The sequence below is a fragment of the Pan troglodytes genome, chromosome 2, assembly GCF_028858775.2.
Source record: "Pan troglodytes isolate AG18354 chromosome 2, NHGRI_mPanTro3-v2.0_pri, whole genome shotgun sequence".
Taxonomy (NCBI): Eukaryota; Metazoa; Chordata; class Mammalia; order Primates; family Hominidae; genus Pan; species Pan troglodytes.
The window spans coordinates 153,961,412-153,969,090 of NC_086015.1; positions in this window are offsets into that span (position 1 = coordinate 153,961,412).

Consider the following 7,679-nt stretch of genomic DNA (forward strand, 5'->3'; position numbering starts at 1 on the left):
GAAAAATTAAATCATGTTCTATTTATTTTCACCTTTTTATGACACAAAATATAAGTGATAACACAAAAATCACCTACTGTTTTACTGTTATTGAAGAAAATGTAATATTTTTCATTCTTAATTTAAAATCAAAGCATTTGGAATTTATTAATGGAACACATTTTCTTTCCTTCCACTTCCAGCCTCTCTGTGTGATGACCTCCATCCCCACGGCTTCTTACTAGCTCTCATTAGGAGACTGGAGTCCTCACCCTTGCCCCATTGACATGAGCTTTAAGTGTTCCAGCTAGATAGGCCCTGGTCATTCAGAAAACAATTTGGTTTGGGAGGTATTGAAAGAAATAACAGGAAAAGCAATTCTCTGCAGAGAGAATTTGGTTTATTTTTCTAAAAATACAGCGAACCCATCCACTCTTACCCTGGCAGATGCCTCCCCTGGTATAGAGAAATTTCTTCTTTCTTCCTCCTTCACATCATTGCACACCTGATTAAGTCAACCAGGGTAATTAAAATACAAAAGCAAAACAAAAAAACTCTGGGCAGTTGCTGAAGGTAGGCAGGGGGAGAGTGGATAGGTCTGCTATGTGAGCCACATCAATGACCAGGCTGGTCTTCCCAGTCGCCTTTCTTCTTCCTCCTTCCTTGGTGACTTTTGAAGCAAAGAAAGGTGACCTTTGCATACCGGGCACTATGAGCTAGAGCCTCCTCTTCCAGAGGGCAGTCAGCTCAGAGGTCGAATTTAGCGTGTACTCAAAATGTGTGCTGAGTTGAGTTGTTGGGAGGTTTATTTACCCTTGGGAGTGTCGCTGCTGCTTCTTGGCCTGTTTAGTGAGTGACTTTGTGGTCTGGGGGAGCAGGGTCCAGCCTTTTGTTATCTCCTGATTCATGACTCATTTACCACATCTACTGTATGAGAGGTTGGCCTCATTCGCCCACCTACTGAGTCCCAGATTGCATATGTCAAGCAGGACACCTCTCCTTAACCCATCCGCTCTATGCTAAGCTTGAAAGACTGGGGGTGTACTGAGTAGCCTTTTCTTTCCTTAAAATAGCAGGGTGAGTCTTAAAAAAAACACCTCACAGGTGAGTTCCTAATTTCACTAAACTGCTGAGCACAGTGAGAAATGCTCCAGCTAGGCAGACAAGCTCTTGCCCTTTTTTCTGTAACTTACAAATTGTGTGGTTTTGCAAATCAGGCAACTTCTGCCATCAGGCAAATGGTGTGCATTTGCAGAGCAAATTGTGGTTGGCTTTTTAGAGATGACTCAGGTATGCATTGGAGCTTGCTGCATGGAAATTCCTCATCAGGGGAAGCTTGTGGGAAATCTGGAGGTGATGTAAGGCCCCCTGGTAATTATAGTAGGAACTTTTAACTTCATCTGTTTCTGGGGTAATTTCCAAATGCTCAAACTTCTTTTGAATAATTGTAGGTCTCTTAATTCAAGTCTTTTTTTTTTTTTTTTTTTTGAGACAGGGTCTCACTCTGTCACCTAGGCTTAATGCAGTGGCTGGATCATGGCTGACTGCAGCCTCGACCTCCCAGGCTCAAAGGATCCTCCTGAGTAGCTGGGACTACAGGCACGTGCCATCATGCCCTGCTAGTTTTTTAGTTTTTGTAGAGAAGAGGTCTCACTGTGTTGCCGAGGCTGGCCTCAAACTCCTATACTCAAGTACTCCTAATTCAAGCATTTTTTGAACAACCATCATGGACTTAGCACTGTGTACTAAGAGCAGTTCTATGTATTTGCATTATTTTTGTATCCACACTTAGCTAATTAGTGCTCACCCTGTACCAGGGAGTGTTCCAAGTACTTTACATATTTTAATTCTCTTAATTCTCACCATGTCTTTTATAGGGTAGATCTTTATAGATGACAAAACAGGTACAGAGAGGCCAAGAGAGTTGTAGGAAGTCATCATTAAGAAGGCTCCCAGGGATCCCTCCTCCTGGTGTCGCCCAATATGTAACACCTTTCCTGTGAATGAGGGCTGATCCTGCTTTAAGTGAACAGAATATGGTCAAAGTGATAGAATGTCACTTCCGAGATTAGGTTAAAAAAGACTATGAATTCTGTCTTACTGTCCCTCCGTTCCTCTCGCTTGCTGTCTTAGCTCGAGCTGCTATAATAAAATATCATAAACTGGGTGGTTTAAATAACAAACATTTATTTCTCACAGTTGTGGAGGACGGGGAGACCAAGGTCAAGGCGCCATAGGTGTCTAGCGATGGCTTGCTTCCTGGTTTGTAGACGGCAGCCTTCTCACTGTGTCCTTACGTAGCAGAGATAGGAAGGAAGCTCCCTCAGGACTCTTCTAAGGATACCAACCCTCTCCATGAGGGCTACACCCTTAGCACCTCCTGTAATCCTGATTACCTCCCAAAGACCCTGCCTGCTAATATCATCACATTAGGGAGTACAGTTTCAATATGTGAATTTTGAGGGGACACAAGTATTCAGTCTGTAACACTCTCTGAGCCCTCTCTGTGGATGGAGCCAGCTACCATGTTGGGAGTAGCTCTGCAAAACGGTCCACATGGCAAGGAACTGATGTCTCTGGCCAACAGCTAGTGAGAACCCTGGGCTTGCCAACAGTGAGTGAGTTTGGAAGTGGATTCTCTCAGCCGAGCCTTGTGATGACTGCAACCCTGGCTCACAAGTGATTGTGCCTGTGACACCTTGAACTAGAGGACTCAGCTGAGTTGACACACAGAAACTGTGAGATAATGAATATGTGCTGTTTTTATTTTTATCTTTATTTTTAGAGATAGGGTCTTACTATGTTGCCCAGGCTGGAGTGCAGTGGCCATTCTCAGACACAATCATAGTGCATTACAGCCTGGAACTCCCAGGCTGAAGCAATCCTCCTGCCTCCGCCTCCCAAGTTGCTGGGACTACAGGTGTGTGCCACTGCACCTGGCTTCAGTGTTTGTTGTTTTAAGCCATAAAGTTTTGGGATCATTTGTTACTCAGCAATATATAACTAATACACCTATCCCAGGTCACAAGGCTTATATGTAAAATGATTTTTTATTATAATGCTATTTAAATATAAGGAAACATATAGGAATATTATTTTTGTTATCTACAGCTATAGAAACAAAAAAATTGAACACCTACAAAACCAGAATTAATGTTCTTATTTCTTATTTTTATGTAAATCCATATTTTTCAGATGATAATTTGATGTGATAGAAGATGTGCGAAAATGAAATCATCATTTAGTTTGGAAACAACCTCAGTTCCCATCAATAAGAAAAAGAACTATGGAAAGCCATCCTATAAAACCCTCTGCAATTTAGAAAAGTTCTCCAAGACAATTTGTTACATGAAAAAAGCACACTGTGGCTGGGCACGGTGGCTCACGCCTGAAATCCCAGCACTTAGCGAGGCTGAAGCGGGCAGATCGCTTGAGGTCAGGAGTTTGAGACCAACCTGGCCAACATGGTGAAACCCTGTCTCTACTAAAATTACAAAAATTAGCTGGGCCTGGTGGTGGGCACTTGTAGTCCCAGCTACTTGGGAGGCTGAGGCAAGGAGAATCACTTGAAGCCAGGAGGCAGAAGTTGCAGTGAGCCTAGATTGTGCCACAGCACTCCAGCCTGGGCGACAGAGCGAGAGTCTGTCTCAAAAAACAAACAAACAAACAAAAAACACTGAAGCCAAAAAACCCAAAATGATTCCATTTCTGTAGAAAATACCGTGCAAGGCAAAATGACTATATGTTTACAAGGGCATAGAAAGGTCTGGAAGAAGACAGTGAACTGACGGCAGCAGCTGCCTCCAGGGAGGGGGAATGTGAATGGATATGCAGTATGGAAAACATACATACTTCCTATATTTCTGGAGTTTATTTCTTTTTTCTTCTCTTGTTCTTTTTTGTTTGTACAATGAGAATTTATTCATGTGTTTCGTGTGTTATTTTTTAAAAAGTGTGTTGTCCTTGCCTTTCTGGGGGTTATTTTAGTGAAGGATTTATTTAGCTGCAGGGTTGGTGCCAAAATGGGTGATAAAGACTAGCCAGCCAGAAAAGGTGGGCATTATACTGCTGGGAAAGGAACTAGGAGCTTCAGTCAGGTCTTTGGGTCTGAGAGGTGACTTGCTGAAATTAATATTAAATTTAAATTAATATTAAATATTAAATTTAAGAAGAGTAACCCAAAGGCAGTATGTGAGTATAACTTGGAGATCCCAGAAAGAAGGAAATAGGTTGGAGGATCTAGTGCTCCAAGAGGGGCTTCCTGGGTCAAGTAGAGATGAAGGTTATGAGCCAGGTTGTGGCCACTGGTCAGCTGGCTAAGTGCAAAGATTTATTCAGTCAATAGTGTCACATTTGGAGGCCACGGATAATATCAAGCCCAGGCTTGATTTTTGGAGAGATAGTAGCCTGGTAGGGGAATAACATTAATTATAAAACCCTTACACAATGCTCACTGGATATCAGACACTCTTTTTTTTTTTTTTTGAGATGGAGTTTCACTCTTGTTGCCCAGGCTGGAGTGCAATGGTGTGATCTAGGCTCACCACAACCTCCACCTCTCGAGTTCAAGCGATTCTCCTGCCTCAGCCTCCTGAGTAGCTGGGATTACAGGCATGAGCCACCATGCGCTGCTAATTTTTTATCTTTAGTAGAGACAGGGTTTCTCCATGTTGATCAGGCTGGTCTCAAACTCCTAACATCAGGTGATCCACCCGCCTCGGCCTCCCAAAGTGCTGGGATTACAGGCGTGAGCCACTGTGCCCGGCCCCCAGACACTCTTTTAAGCACATTGCATTTAATCCTTATTAGAACGCTCTAAGGCATGTAGTCTATTAATCCCCTTTAAGCGATGAACAAACCTCCAAAAGGAGGTTTAATCCCTTGTCCTAGGTCATATGCTGATAAGTGACAGAAACATGATTTGGATCCAGGCTGTTTTAACTCCAGTGACTGTGCTCTTAACCATTTGGCTGTCCTGCCAGACATCATATGGAAAATCTAATACAGTGTGATACGTGTATTATGGAGATGGGAAAGGAGAGGAGGGCGAAGTTCAGCACTTCCTGGGCAAGTGTGAGGAAGACATCAAGAAAAAGCAAGAGTAGGAATGTGACAACCAAAGAAGAGGGTAAAGACTGCAGTCCAGAGAGAGGGCAGCATATACCCGAAGGTACAGAGCTCCTGAAACTTTCCTACCTTGGGGAGTCTTCTGTCCTCTCTCCTCTAGGAACCATCCTTGGATCCCTGCTGGCCTCCTTTCTGAACCCACTGTTGAGGCAGAGTTGCATATACAGCATTTCTCCCAGGACTGTTTGTTCTTAGATCTCTATCCTTTAGTGAGAAGTGAAGAAAGGCAGAGGGGAGAGAGTCCGGAATAATCTCCTTATTCTCCATCCCCACATCCCTAAGTCTGATCTGAGATTCCCCCAAAGAGCCTCGTCCACGCCAGCCTAACCCAACAGACAGTGTGGATCACTGAGAACCAGCAAAATTGACATAACCTTGAGGCCTCAAATAATACATTCCTTTCCTTTGACATCAGTTTTGTCAGATTAAAAATCCAATAACAGACTGTCATTGAGTCCAAGAAAAGAGATGGTAATAAAAGGGAGAATCTGACTCCATAATGGAAAGCAGGTGATTTTTAAAATTGGTTCCTCCAGCTGTCTATGCTACAGAAATTCCAAGAAAAAGTAGAAAAGCTGCTTCTTCCCCTTCTGTCTTCTCCGACTTGGTGAGTGGCCCTGTTACTGCCCTGTTTGTCTGGCTTCGACTCCAGGAGGTGTCCTTATGTCTCCCTCCCTCCAGCTTAGCCAAATTCTGTGCGTCCTGCACACCTGGCTCACCACGCCATCCCTGCTGCCCCTGCCTTCACCAAGGGCCTACACAAGTCACCTAGGGACTCTGCCTTCCACCACCTCACCAGCCTCTCCCTCCTCCAGCCCCTGTTTCACTGTCTCCACAGCATAAACATAAATAATTCTGGCAAATGAATAGCTGATCTACCGTGTAATGAGTGCTGTAGCATTGAGTAATAAGATGCAAGCCATTTACCTTATTGGTGCATTCATCAAGTGTGAAAATATTTACTGTATGCCCAGCCTTGGGCTAGGTCCATTGTAAATTCCTTCGAATAAGATGAAACTTATTTCAGACTACTTCAGGGGGTCTCATGGAAAACAGGGGTGGGCAGTGTCCACAGGCCTGAGACCCCTAGAATCAGGAGCTGCAAACCTCCAGTAAACAGGCAACTTGTGCTCTCCAATTATTTGTCATAGAGTTTATTTAACCCTTCCCCTTTCTGCAAACTGGCTCTTACTGCTTTCCAGAGCCCAAGGTCAAAGGTAGCCAGCCTGCAGATTTTGAGTTTATCATCCTGTGTTCCAGCTGCCTCTCCTGAGGGATGAGGCACTGCCAGATCTCAGATTTAAGCCAAATCTCAGGAGAGAGAATCTGATTGGACAGCTTAGGTCACGTGACCATTCCCAGTCCATTAAGCTAAGGCCACACAGACAGGCTCACTGGGTGGAAACATGGCTGCCACTCGTCTGCCCTTGTGGGTGGGTGGGAGGAATTCTGACAAGAGCAGTTTGGGGCTGGCCAGATACTCCAAAAGTTGTCTGTTATGTGTGGTTGGTTGGTTGGTTGGTTTTTTAAGACCGGGTTTCACTCAGCTGCCCAGTCTGGAGTGCAGTGGCATGATACGTAGCTTACTGTAACTCGAACTCCTGGACTTAAGTGATTCTCCGGCCTCTGTCTCTTGAGTAGCTGGTACCATGGGCACCCGCCACCACACTAGGCTGATTTTTTATTTTTTGTAGAGACAAGGTCTGGCTATGTTGCCCACATTAGTGTCGAACTCCTGGGCTCAAGTGATCCTCCTGCTTCAGCCTCCCAAAATGCTGGGATTACAGGCATAAGCCATGGCACCCAGCCTATTATGTGTTTTAAGGAAAGACATGACCTCTGGCTTCTCAGCACTTAAGCCCCGTTGGGGAAATTAAATGGTAAGTTGAGGTTATTTCAAATGAATGCAAAATCTTTGATTTTGTGGGAAGAATTTAGAGTTTATGATGGACGTATTGATCTTGACTTTAAGGGATCATACGCCTTTGAGTTTTAGAGAGAATGCTTATTTCAAATAAGAATAGAAGGATCATAGGTTCCTAAAAGGAATGCATGAGGGCAGGAGACGGTCCTCAAAGTGGATTCCATTTTGAGTGCTGAGAGGTGAGATTAGGTGGAAAAGTGGGAACATTCATCAAAAGGATTTGAACAACAAAGACCTAAGTTTAGACTTGGCCTTAACAACAGGGAATTCGGATGGCCAAAATGGAAAATGGGTGTGTTCAGGAGTCACCCAGACTTGGTGATTATTATTTTTGAGACAGGATCTTGTTCTGTTTTTCAGGCTGGAGTGCAGTGGCCCAATCAGGGCTCACTGTTGCCTTGATATACTGAGCTCAAGCGATCCTCCTGCTTCAGCCTCCCAAGTAGCTGGGACTATAGCCATGCACCACCCCACCTGGCTAATTTACAGACGTGGGTTTGAGTCTGTCCCTTTCTGTAGTTTATGGGAGTGGGCAATTTTCTTAACTGCAGAATCTCAGTATCTTCATCTGGAAAATGGCAATAATCATACTGGTGGGTAATGGGCATCTGTGGTTTTGTCTTTCCAGCATCCATATCCATTCCGACTC